The following is a 14,263-nucleotide window of genomic DNA, read 5'->3' as shown; positions in this document are numbered from 1 at the left end:
GTTAGGGTTGGAATTAGGGTTAGAGGTGTTTTGGGTTTAGGGTTGGGATTAAGGTTAGGGTTATGGTTAGGGTTGGGATTAGGGTTAGGGGTGTGTTGTGGTTAGGGTTCGGATTAGGGTTAGGGATGTGTTGGGGTTAGGGTTGTAGTTAGGGATGTGTTGGGGTTAGGGTTGGAGTTAGAATTGAGGGGTTTCTACTGTTTAGGCACATCAGGGGGTCTCCAAACATGACATGGTGCCACCATTGATTCCAGCCAATTTTGCTTTCAAAAAGTCAAACGGTGCTCCCTCCCTTCCAAGCCCCGACGTGTGCCCAAACAGTGGTTTACCCCAACATATGGGGCATCAGCGTACTCAGGAATAATTGCACAACATCTTCGTGTGGTCTAATTTCTCCTGTTACCCTTGGGAAAATAAAAAATTGGGGGCTAAAAATTATTTTTGTGTAAAAAAAAATGATTTTTTTATTTTCACGGCTCTGCGTTATACACTTCTGTGAAGCACTTGGGGGTTCAAAGTGCTCACCACACAGCTACATAAGTTCATTGGGGGGTCTAGTTTCCAAAATGGGGTCACTTGTGGGGGGTTTCCACAGTTTAGTCACATCAGCGACTCTGCAAACGTAGCCTGATGCTCGCAGACCATTCCATTATGTCGGCATTGCAAAACGTCATTACTTCCCTTCCGAGCCCTAACGTGCCCAAATGGTTCCCCCCCACATATGGGGTACCAACGTACTCAGGACAAAATGGACAACAACTTTTTGGGTCCCATTTCTCCTGTTACCTTTGTGAAAATAAAAAATTGCAGGCTAAAAAATCATTTTTTGAGGAAAAAAAAATATTTTTTTTATTTTCACGGCTCTACGTTATAAACTTCTGTGAAGCAATTGGGGGTTCAAAGTGCTCACCACACATCTAGGTAAATTCCTTGAGGGGTCTAGTTTCCAAAATGGGGTAAGTTGTGGGGAATTTCTACTGTTTAGATGCATCAGGGGCTCTGTAAACCTAACATGACACCCGCAGACCATTCAATCAAGTCGGCATTTCAAAATGGCGCTCCTTCCCTTCTGAGCTCTCCCATGCATCCAAACAGTAGTTCCCCCCATGTATGGGGTATCGGCGTACTCGAGACAAATTGCACAACAACTTTTGTGGTCCAATTTCTCCTGTTAGCCTTGTGAAAATAAAAAATAGCTGGTTAAAAAATCATTTTTGAGGAAAAAAAAATATTTTTTATTTTCACTGCTCTGCGTTATAAAGTTCTGTGAAGCACTTGGGGGTTTAAAGTGCTCACTACACATCTAAATAAGTTGCTTAAGGGGTCTAGTTTCCAAAATGTTGTCACTTGTGGGGGTTTTTCACTGTTTAGGCACACAGGGGCTCTCCAAACGTGACATGGTGTCGATTGGAGCTAATTTTCCATTCAAAAAGTCAAATGGCGCTCCTTCCCTTCCAGGCCCTGCCGTGCGCCCAAACAGTGGTTTATGACCACATATGAGGTATCAGTGCACTAAGGAGAAATTGACCAACAAATTCTAGGATCCATTTTATCCTGTTGCCCTTGTAAAAATGAAAAACTTGATGCTAAAAGAAATTTTTTGTTGGAAAAATTAAAATGTCCATTTTTCCTTCCACGTTGCTTTAGCTCCTGTGAAGCACCTGAAGGGTTAATAATCTTCTTGAATGTAGTTTTGAGTAGCTTGAGGGGTGCAGTTTTTAGAATGGTGTCACTTTTGGGTATTTTCTGCCATATAGACCCCTCAAAGTGACTTCAACTGTGAGGTGGTCCCTAAAAAAAATGGTTTTGTAAATTTTGTTGTAAAAATGAGAAATCACTGGTCAACTTTTAACCCTTATAACTTCCTAGCAAAAAAAATTGTTTCCAAAATTGTGCTGATGTAAAGTAGACATGTGGTAAATGTTCTTTAGTAACTATTTTGTGTCACATAACTCTCTGGTTTAACAGAATAAAAATTCAACATTTGAAAATTGCGAAATTTTCAAAATTTTTGCCAAATTTCCGATTTTTTCACAAATAAACGCGAAAATTATCAACCTAAATTTACCACTACCATGAAGCTCAATATGTCACGAAAAACCATCTCAGAATTGCTAGGATCCGTTGAAGCGTTCCTGAGTTATTACCTCATAAAGGGACACTGGTCAGAATTACAAAAAATTGCCTGGTCATTAAGGTCAAAATAGGCTTGGTCATGAAGGGGTTAAAATGGCCACCATGATCACCACCTACCTTGAAAAGGTTCCCCCCTCCCATATACTAATGTGCCACAAACAGGAAGTTGATATCACCAACCATTCCCATTTTATTTAGGTGTATCCATATAAATGGCCCACCCTGTAGTATTTATCTACACTTGTCTATAAGGACCTTGATTACAGTTATATTACTTGCATATTCCTGCAAAATCACCATGTATATACAGTGCCTTGTGAAAGTATTCGGCCCCTAGGAACTTTTCAACCTTTTCCCACATATCATGCTTCAAACATAAAGATAACAAATGTAAATTTTTTGGGTGAAGAATCAACAACAAGTGGAACACAATTGTGAAGTTAAACGAAATTTATTGGTTATTTAAAATGTTTGTGGAGATTCAAAAACTGAAAAGTGGGGAGTGCAATATTATTCGGCCCCTTTAACTTAATACTTTGTTGCGCCACCTTTTGCTGCGATTACAACTGCAAGTCACTTGGGGTATGTCTCTATCAGTTTTGGACATTCTTGGACATTCTTCCTTGGCAAACAGCTCGACCTCAGTGAGGTTTGATGGAGATTGTTGGTGAACAGCAGTTTTCAGCTCTTTCCACAGATTCTCAATTTGATTCAGGTCTGGGCTTTGACTTGGCCTTTCTAACACCTGGATATATTTATTTGTGAACCATTTCATTGTAAATTTTGCTTTATGTTTGGGATCATTGTCTTGTTGGAAGACAAATCTCCATCCCAGTCTCAGGTCTTTTGCAGACTCCAACAGGTTTTCTTCAAGAATGGTCCTGTATTTGGCTCCATCCATCTTCCCATCAATTTTAACCATCTTCCCTGTCACTGCTGAAGATAAGCAGGCCCAAACCATGATGCTGCCACCACCATGTTTGACAGTGGGGATGGTGTGTTCAGTGTGATGAGCTGTGTTGCTTTTACGTCAAGCATATCGCTTGGCATTGTTGCCAAAAAGTTCGATTTTGGTTTCATCTGACCAGAGCACCTTCTTCCACATGTTTGGTGTGTCTCCCAGGTGGCTTTTTGCAAACCTTAAACAAAACTTTTTATGGATATCTTTGAGAAATGGCTTTCTTCTTGCCACTCTTCCATAAAGGCCAGATTTGTGCAGTGTAACACTGATTGTTGTCCTATGGACAGACTGTCCCACCTCAGCTGTAGATCTCTGCAGTTCATCCAGAGTGATCATGGGCCTCTTGGCTGCAACTCTGATCAGTCTTCTGCTTGTTTGAGATGAAGGTTTAGAGGGACGGCCGGGTCTTGGTAGATTTGCAGTGATATGATACTCCTTCCATTTCAATATGATCACTTGCACAGTGCTTCTTGGGATGTTTAGAGTTTTGGAAATTATTTTGTATCCAAATCCGGCTTTATACTTCTCCACAACAGTATCACGGACCTGCCTGTTGTGTTCCTTGGTGTTCATGATGCTCTCTGTGCTTCAAACAGAACCCTGAGACTATCACAGAGCAGGTGCATTTATACGGAGACTTGATTACACACATTTAGGACAACATTGGATCATTCAGAGATCCACAATGAACTTCTGGAGTGAGTTTGCTGCACTGAAAGTAAAGGGGCCAAATAATATTGCACGCCCCACTTTTCAGCTTTTGAATTTCCACAAAAATTTAAAATAACCACTAAATTTCGTTCAACTTCACAATTGTGTCCCACTTGTTGTTGATTCTTCACCAAAAATTTACATTTGGTATCTTTATGTTTGAAGCATGTTATGTGGGAAAAGGTTGAAAAGTTCCAGGGGGCCGAATACTTTCGCAAGGCACTGTATAATTACAACCTTTGCATTATTGAAGGTTGTTTGCCCCTTGTTTGCTATTACCCTTACAATAGGTATCATGTGGTTCCCTACCTGTTTTTAGATTTTTTTTTTAATAAAAATATTTTATTATATATTGTTCAATAAAACGAATTTGTTTAATTATTTGCAGTGATCATAAAACTTCTTCAAATAGGAGTTGTCTTCCACTGGACCCATTATTATAATGATGGCCTATCATTGTAGTCTGGTGGGCCAGTTTTACCTATTTCACTTATTAGCTGTCAATTAATGACAAATTAACACATCTGTATTGGTACATGTTAACTTGAAATGGTGCTCACTTTTCCTTCTATTGGCCTGTTTTGTTTTTTTTTTTATTTCCAGGTCGGCTGTACTTGCCATTTGGACAGGTTGCTAGTCCACTTGCTTTCACTCTGCATTCCTACTTCATAGGTCTTTTAATTAACACACAATTATCTGGTTTCTTCCCTCGTGATACTTTACCATTACTACCACAATAAAGGACAATCTCTGAAAATAAGATGCTTGACGTCTTTCTGTATAACCTCAGGGAGATTTCTGGTACAGGTGTTTCCACCGGCGTGGCCTGCTTGGTTTCGGGTTCAGTGCTCGGGTCACATTTCTGACTTTGCATCATAATGCAGATTAATATCTAAACCTCATCAAGGAGATGAGAATATTACCATTTCTAGTCTGTTGACATTTTCCCCATTTTTGTGCATGGCTGATTGTAGAGCTAATAGTTCTACCCCCTAGATAGGACATAAATCTAAGGCTGGTTTCACATTTGCGTTTTTTTTCGCGGTAATTTAGCGCTAAATAGCGCATGCGTTTTTTTCCCTATACTTTGCATGGGACGCGCTTATGTGCGCATACACATGCGTTTGTACGCGTTTTACAGCGCATGCGTTTTTTTGCGGTATGCGCTCGGGTGCACAAAATGCAACTTGTTGCATTTTTTGTGCGTCCGATTTGCCTCAAAAAAACGCATGCGCGCGCAATGCGTTTTTTTACAGCAAGACACCCATTATAAGTCTATGGTGAGCATATGTGCGCATTGGCATGCTTATGTATGCGTTTTTTTGCACATGCGTTTTTTTTTTACCATTAGTTTAGACAATGGAATTTAGGGGTTTGGGTAAAGTTAGGGTTAGTTAAGGGGGTTTAGGGTTAGGGTTAGGGTCAGGGTTAGGGTTAGGGTTAGGGTTAGGGTCAGGGTTAGGGTTAAGTATGGTTTGGTTAAGGGTTAGGGTCAGGGTTAGGGTTAGGGTTAGGGTCAGGGTTAGGGTCAGGGTTAGGGTTAAGTATGGTTTGGTTAAGGGTTAGGGTCAGGGTTAGGGTTAAGGTTAAGTATGGTTTGGTTAAGGGTTAGGGTCAGGGTTAGGGTTAAGTATGGTTTGGTTAAGGGTTAGGGTTAGGGTTAGGGTCAGGGTTAGGGTTAGGGTTAGGGTTAGGGTTAGGGTCAGGGTTAGGGTTAGGGTTAAGGTTAAGTATGGTTTGGTTAAGGGTTAGGGTCAGGGTTAGGGTTAAGTATGGTTTGGTTAAGGGTTAGGGTTAGGGTCAGGGTTAGGGTTAGGGTCAGGGTTAGGGTTAGGGTTAGGGTCAGGGTTAGGGTTAGGGTTAGGGTTAGGGTCAGGGTTAGGGTTAGGGTTAGGGTCAGGGTTAGGGTTAGGGTTAGGGTCAGGGTTAGGGTCAGGGTTAGGGTTAGGGTTAGGGTTAGGGTTAGGGTTAAGGTTAAGTATGGTTTGGTTAAGGGTTAGGGTCAGGGTTAGGGTTAAGTATGGTTTGGTTAAGGGTTAGGGTTAGGGTTAGGGTCAGGGTTAGGGTTAGGGTCAGGGTTAGGGTTAGGGTTAGGGTCAGGGTTAGGGTTAGGGTTAGGGTTAGGGTCAGGGTTAGGGTTAGGGTTAGGGTCAGGGTTAGGGTTAGGGTTAGGGTTAGGGTCAGGGTTAGGGTCAGGGTTAGGGTTAAGTATGGTTTGGTTAAGTGTTAGGGTTAGGGTTAGGGTCAGGGTTAGGGTTAGGGTTAAGGTTAAGTATGGTTTGGTTAAGGGTTAGGGTCAGGGTTAGGGTTAAGTATGGTTTGGTTAAGGGTTAGGGTTAGGGTTAGGGTCAGGGTTAGGGTCAGGGTTAGGGTTAAGTATGGTTTGGTTAAGGGTTAGGGTTAGGGTTAGGGTCAGGGTTAGGGTTAGGGTTAGGGTCAGGGTTAGGGTTAGTAAAGTCATGGTTTGGGTTAGTGTGAGTGGCCACCTAATGTTGGAAAAAACAGCAAACGCGGTAAAAACGCACTAAAAACGCATACAAACGCTTAAAAACGCTGCGTTTTTTTCATGCATGCTCATAAAAATGCTTGAAAAAAACGCAGCAGTTGTATGCTTTTGTATGCGTTTTTCAATGCGTTTTTTTGCGGGAAAAACGCGCTGCAAAAAAAAGCAAGTGTGAAACAGGCCTAACAAATGCTTCCTATTTTCTAGGCTTCAGTTTAATAAAAGTATGTGTAAGCACATTGTTTTTACTGAATAAACCATTACATGCAGTGCATTATCAAAAAATGAGACAATGAGAAATGCAAATAATAGGCCATCAATGTTAATTAACCCCTTAGCGACAGAGCCAGTTTGCAGCTTAATGACCAGGCCAATTTTTACAATTCTGACCACTGTCACTTTATGAGATTATAACTCTGGAACGCTTTAATGGATCCCGCTGATTCTGAGCTTGTTTTTTTCGTGACATATTGTACTTCATGTTAGTGGTAAAATTTCTTCGATAAGTCTTGTGTTTGTTTATGAAAAAAGCAGAAATATGGCGAAAATTTTGAAAATTTTGCAATTTTAAAACTTTAAATTTTTATGCCCTTAAATCAGAGAGATGTGTCACACAAATTTCTTAATAAATAACATTTCCCACATGTCTACTTTACATCAGCACAATTTTGGAACCAAAATTTTTTTTGTTAGGAAGTTGTAAGGGTTAAAAGTTGACCAGCAATTTCTCATTTTTACAACAAAATTTACAAAACCATTTTTTTAGGGACCACATCATATTTAAAGTCATTTTGAGGGGTGTACATGACAGAAAATACCCAAAAGTGTCACCATTCTAAAAACTAGACCCCTCAAGGTACTCAAAACCACATTCAAGAAGTTTATTAACCCTTTACGTGCTTCACAGGAGCTGAAGCAATGTGGAAGGAAAAAATTAACATTTAACTTTTTTTTGCAAAAAATTTAATTCAGAACCAATTTTTTTTATTTTTACAAGTGTTAAAAGAGAAAATCAACCACAAAATTTGTTGTACAATTTCTCCTGAATACGCCGATACCCCATATGTGGGGGTAAACCACTTTTTCAGCACACGGCATAGCTCACAAGGGATGGAGCGCCGTTTGACTTTTTCAACGCAGAATTGGCTGGAATTGAGATCAGATGCCATGTTGCGTTCGGAGAGCCCTTAATGTGCCTAAACAGTGGAAACCTCCAACAAGTGACCCCACAAAAAAGATCTTTTCGCACCCAAATTATTATTTTTACAAGGGTAACAGGAGAAATCATACCCCTACAGTTGTTGTGCGATTTGTCCTGAGTATGCTGATACCCCATATGTGGGGGAGGAACACTGTTTGGGCGCATGGGAGAGCTTGGAAGGGAAGGAGCACCATTTTGGAATGCAGACTTTGATGGAATGGTCTGCGGGCATCATGTTGCGTTTGCAGAGCCCCTGATGGGCCTAAACAGTGGAAACCCCCAACAAGTGACCCCATTTTGGAAACTAGACCCATTAAGGAACTTATGTAGATGTGTGGTGAGCACTTTGAACCTTCAAGTGCTGCACAGAAGTTTATAACGTAGAGCCGTGAAAATAAAAAATCCATTTTTTTTCCACAAAAATGATCTTTTCGCCCCCAAATTTTTATTTTTACAAGGGTAACAGGATAAATCATACCCCCACAGTTGTTGTGTGATTTGTTCTGATTACGCTGATACCCCATATGTGGGGGGAACCACTGTTTGGGTGCATGGGAGAGTTTGGAAGGGAAGGAGTGCCATTTTGGAATGTAGACTTTGATGGAATGGTCTGCGGGAGTCATGCTGCGTTTGCAGAGCCCCTGATAGGCCTAAACAGTGGAACCCCCCACAAGTGACCCCATTTTGGAAATTAGACCCCGCAAGGAGCTTATCTAGATGTGTGGTGAGCACTTTGAACCCCCAAGCGCTTCACAGAAGTTTATAAACGCAGAGCCATGAAAATAAAAAGTCTTTTTTATTTCCACAAAAGTGATTTTTTAGACCCCAATTTTTAGACCCCCAAAGTTGGTAAATAGTGGAAACCCCTCAATTCTTGCTCCAACCCTAACCCCAACACACCCCTAAGCCTAATCCCAACCCTAATCCCTAATCATAATTCTAACCCTAATCCTAGTTCGCCCTAACCCTAATTCTAACCCTAGCCCTAACCCTAGCCCTAACCCTAGCCCTAGCCCTAACCTAGCCCGAACCCTAACCCTAGCCCTAAACCTAGCCTTAGCCCTAGCCCTAACCCTAACCTAAGCCTAGCCCTAGCCCTAACCCTAGCCCTAGCCCTAACCCTAGCCCTAGCTCTAACCCTAACCCTATCCCTAGCCCTAACCCTAGCCCTAAACCTAACCCTAATGGAAAACTGAAAAAAAATATTTTCTTTATTTCGTTATGTTGGCCTAACTAAGGGGGTGATAAACGGGGGGGGGCTATGTACTATTTTTTTTTATTTTAACCCCTTCACCCCCAAGGGTGGTTTGCACGTTCATGACCGGGCCAATTTTTACAATTCTGACCACTGTACCTTTATGAGGTCATAACTCTCGAACGCTTCCATGGATCCCGGTGATTCTGACATTGTTTTCTCGTGACATATTGTACTTCATGTTAGTGGTAAAATTTCATTCAAATAACTTGCGTTTATTTGTGAGAAAAACGGAAATTTGGCGAAAATTTTGAAAATTTCGCAATTTTCCAACTTTGAATTTTTATGCCCTTAAATCACAGAGATAAGGCACACAAAAAACTTGATAACTAACATTTCCCACATGTTTACTTTACATCAGCACAATTTTGGAACCAAAATTTTTTTTTGTTAGGAAGTTATAAGGGTTAAAAGTTGACCAGCGATTTCTCATTTTTACAACACCATTTTATTTTTAGGACCACATCACATTTGAAGCCACTTTGAGGGGTCTATATGATAGAAAATACACAAAAGTGACACCATTCTAAAAACTGCACCCCTTAAGGTGCTCAAAACCACATTCAAGAAGTTTATTAACCCTTTAGGTGCGTCACAGGAATTTTTTTGAATATTTAAAAAAAAATGAACATCTAACTTTTTTTCATAAAAAAAATACTTCAGGTTCAATTTTTTTTATTTTACCAAGGGTAACAGGAGAAATTGAACTGCAAAAGTTATTGTGCAATTTGTCCTGAGTACGCAGATACCTGATATGTGGGGGGGAACGACTGTTTCGGCGCATGGCAGAGCTCAGAATGGAAGGAGCGCCGTTTGACTTTTTCAATGCAAAATTGGCTGGAATTCAGATTGGACGCCATGTCACGTTTGGAGAGTCCCTGATGTACCTAAACAGTGGAAACCCCCTACAAGTGACCCCATTTTGGAAACTAGACCCCCCAAGGAACTTATCTAGATATGTGGTGAGAACTTTGAACCCACAAGGGCTTTACAGAAGTTTATAACGTACAGCGGTACAATTAAAAAATCATATTTTTTCCACAAAAATGATCTTTTCACCCCAATTTTTATTTTCCCAAGGGTAACAGGACCCTAAAAGTTATTGTGCAATTTGTCCTGAGTACGCTGATACCCCACATGTGGGGGTAAACCACTATTTGGGCGCATGGCAGAGCTCGGAAGGGAAGCAGCGCCATTTGACGTTTTTGGCTGGAATTGAGATCGGACACCATGTCGCGTTTGGAAAACCCCTGATGTACCAAAACAGTGGAAACCCCCCACAAATGACACCATTTTGGAAACTAGACCCCCTAAGGAACTTATCTAGATGTGTGGTGAGAACTTTGAACCCCCATGGGCTTCACAGAAGTTTATAACATAAAGCCATACAATTAAAAAATCATATTTTTTCAACAAAAATGATCTTTTCACCCTCAATTCTTATTTTTCCAAGGGTAACAGGACCCTAAAAGTTATTGTGCAATTTGTCCTGAGTACGCTGATACCCCACATGTGGGGGTAAACCACTATTTGGGCGCATGGCAGAGCTCGGAAGGGAAGCAGCGCCATTTGACGTTTTTGGCTGGAATTGAGATCGGACACCATGTCGCGTTTGGAAAACCCCTGATGTACCAAAACAGTGGAAACCCCCCACAAATGACACTATTTTGGAAACTAGACACCCTAAGGAACTTATCTAGATGTGTGGTGAGAACTTTGAACCCCCATGGGCTTCACAGAAGTTTATAACATAAAGCCATACAATTAAAAAATCATAATTTTTCCACAAAAATGATCTTTTCACCCTCAATTCTTATTTTTCGAAGGGTAACAGGACCCTAAAAGTTATTGTGCAATTTGTCCTGAGTACGCTGATACCCCACATGTGGGGGTAAACCACTATTTGGGGGCATGGCAGAGCTCGGAAGGGAAGCAGCGCCATTTGACGTTTTTGGCTGGAATTGAGATCGGACACCATGTCGCGTTTGGAAAACTCCTGATGTACCAAAACAGTGGAACCCCCCACAAATGACACCATTTTGGAAACTAGACCCCCTAAGGAACTTATCTAGATGTGTGGTGAGCACTTTGACCCCCCCAGTGCTTCACAGAAGTTTACAACGCCCGGGCGTGAAAATAAAAAATTCGTATTTTTTCCACAAACATGATCTTTTAGTCACCATTTTTTTATTTTCCCAAGGGTACCAGGAGAAATTGGACCCCAAAAGTTGTTGTCCAATTTGTCCTGAGTATGCTGATACCCCATATGTGGGAGAAAACTACTGTATGGGCACACGTCGGGGCTCGGAAGGGAAGTAGTGACGTTTTGGAATGCAGACTTTGATGGAATGGTCTGCGGGTGTGATATTGCCTTTGGAGAGCCCCTAATGTACCTAAACAGTGGAAACCCCCCACAAATGACACCATTTTGTAAACTAGACCCCCCAAGGAACTTATCTAGATGTGTGGTGAGCACTTTGACCCCCCCAGTGCTTCACAGAAGTTTACAACGCCCGGGCGTGAAAATAAAAAATTCGTATTTTTTCCACAAACATGATCTTTTAGTCACCATTTTTTTTATTTTCCCAAGGGTACCAGGAGAAATTGGACCCCAAAAGTTGTTTTCCAATTTGTCCTGAGTACGCTGCTACCCCATATGTGGGAGAAAACTACTGTATGGGCACACGTCAGGGCTCGGAAGGGAAGTAGTGACGTTTTGGAATGCAGACTTTGATGGAATGGTCTGCGGGTGTCATGTTGCCTTTGGAGAGCCCCTAATGTACCTAAACAGTGGAAACCCCCCACAAATGACACCATTTTGAAAACTAGACCCCCCAAGGAACTTATCTAGATGTGTGGTGAGCACTTTGACCCCCCCAGTGCTTCACAGAAGTTTACAACGCCCGGGCGTGAAAATAAAAAATTCGTATTTTTTCCACAAACATGATCTTTTAGTCACCATTTTTTTTATTTTCCCAAGGGTACCAGGAGAAATTGGACCCCAAAAGTTGTTTTCCAATTTGTCCTGAGTACGCTGCTACCCCATATGTGGGAGAAAACTACTGTATGGGCACACGTCAGGGCTCGGAAGGGAAGTAGTGACGTTTTGGAATGCAGACTTTGATGGAATGGTCTGCGGGTGTCATGTTGCCGTTGGAGAGCCCCTAATGTACCTAAACAGTGGAAACCCCCCACAAATGACACCATTTTGAAAACTAGACCCCCCAAGGAACTTATCTAGATGTGTGGTGAGCACTTTGACCCCCCCAGTGCTTCACAGAAGTTTACAACGCCCGGGCGTGAAAATAAAAAATTCGTATTTTTTCCACAAACATGATCTTTTAGTCACCATTTTTTTTATTTTCCCAAGGGTACCAGGAGAAATTGGACCCCAAAAGTTGTTTTCCAATTTGTCCTGAGTACGCTGCTACCCCATATGTGGGAGAAAACTACTGTATGGGCACACGTCAGGGCTCGGAAGGGAAGTAGTGACGTTTTGGAATGCAGACTTTGATGGAATGGTCTGCGGGTGTCATGTTGCCTTTGGAGAGCCCCTAATGTACCTAAACAGTGGAAACCCCCCACAAATGACACCATTTTGAAAACTAGACCCCCCAAGGAACTTATCTAGATGTGTGGTGAGCACTTTGACCCCCCCAGTGCTTCACAGAAGTTTACAACGCCCGGGCGTGAAAATAAAAAATTCGTATTTTTTCCACAAACATGATCTTTTAGTCACCATTTTTTTTTATTTTCCCAAGGGTACCAGGAGAAATTGGACCCCAAAAGTTGTTGTCCAATTTGTCCTGAGTACGCTGACACCCCATATGTGGGAGAAAACTACTGTATGGACACACGTCGGGGCTCGGAAGGGAAGCAGTGACGTTTTGGAACGCAGACTTTGATGGAATGGTCTGCGGGTGTCATGTGCGTTTGGAGAGCCCCTGATGTACCTAAACTATTGAAACTCCCCACAAGTGACCCCATTTTGGACACTAGACCCCCCACGGAACTTATCTAGATGTGTGGTGAGCACTTTGAACCCCCAAGTGCTTCACAGAAGTTTATAACACTCGGACGTGAAAATAAAAAAATCATTTTTTTTCCACAAAAATGATATTTTTGCCCCCAATTTTTTATTTTCCTAAGGGTAACAGGAGAAATTGGACCCCAAAAATTGTTTTGCAATTTGTCCTGAGTAGGCTGATACCCTACATGAGGGGGTAAAACACTGTTTGGGCGCATAGCAGAGCTTGGAAGGGAAGGAGCACCATTTGACTTTTTCAACTCAGAATTGGCTGGAATTGAGATCAGACGCCATGTTGCATTTGGAGAGCCCCTGATGTGCCCAAACAGTGGAAACCCCCAATTCTAACTCCAACCCGAACCCCAACACGCCCCTAACCCTAGCCCTAACCCTAGCCCTAACCATAGCCCTAGCCCTAGCCCTAACCCTAACCCTAGCCCTAGCCCTAACCCTAACCCTAGCCCTAACCCTAACCCTAGCCCTAACCCTAACCTAACCCTACCCCAACACACCCCTAGCCCTAACCCTAGCCCTAACCCTAATGGAAAAATGGAAATAAATACATTTTTTTAATTTTATTATTTTTCCCTAACTAAAGGGGTGATGACGGGGGGTTTGATTTACTATTTATGGCGGTTTTTATGTTTGGCGGCTGTCGCACGCTAAAAGACGCTTTTTATTGTAAAAATAGTTTTTGCATCACCACATATTGAGAGCTATAATTTTTCCGTATTTTGACCCACCGAGTCATGTGAGGTCTTATTTTTTGCGGGACGAGTTGACGTTTTTATTGGTACCATTTTCGGGCACGTGAAATTTTTTGATCGCTTTTTATTCCGATTTTTGGGACGCAGAATGAACAAAAACCAGCGTTTCATGAATTTCTTTTGGGGGGGTGCGTTTACACCGTTCCGCGTGCGGTAAAATTGATAAAGCGCTTTTATTCTTCGGGTCAGTACGGTTACAGCGATACCTCATTTAGGTCATTTTTTTATGTTTTTGTCGGTTTTATGCAATGAAAACTATTTTATATAAAAAATAATTATTTTTGCATCGCTTTATTCTGCGAGTTATAACTTTTTTATTTTTTCGCTGATGATGCTGTGTGGTGGCTCGTTTTTTGCGGGACAAGATGATGTTTTCAGCGGTACCATGGATATTTATATGCGTCTTTTTGATCTCGCGTTATTGCACTTTTTGTTTGGCGGTATGATAATAAATCATTATTTTTTGCTTCGTTTTTTATTTTTATTTTTTAAGGGGTTCGCTAAAGGGGTTAACTAATGGGACAGTTTTATAGGGCAGGTCGTTACGGACGCGGCGATACCTAATATGTGTACATTTATTGTTTTTTTTTATTATTATTTTAAAAAAATGAATTTATTGGGGAATATTTTTTTTTTTTTTTACTAATTTATTTGGCGATTTTTTTAAATTTATTTTTACACTTTTTTTTTAATTTTTTTTTA

General features: G+C 41.4%; 1 protein-coding gene across 1 annotated transcript in view; it reads right to left on the bottom strand.

The window, feature by feature from the left end:
• Window positions 1-14,263, bottom strand: part of PDGFRL (platelet derived growth factor receptor like) — a 234,982-nt gene that overhangs the window by 37,444 nt on the left and 183,275 nt on the right. The gene's annotated exons all lie outside the window — the stretch shown is intronic.

This window comes from Dendrobates tinctorius, unplaced genomic scaffold (genome assembly GCF_039654945.1).
Source record: "Dendrobates tinctorius isolate UK_male_01 unplaced genomic scaffold, ASM3965494v1 ptg000079l, whole genome shotgun sequence".
In the NCBI taxonomy this organism is placed as follows: Eukaryota; Metazoa; Chordata; class Amphibia; order Anura; family Dendrobatidae; genus Dendrobates; species Dendrobates tinctorius.
This window is presented reverse-complemented; position numbering and strand designations above follow the sequence as displayed.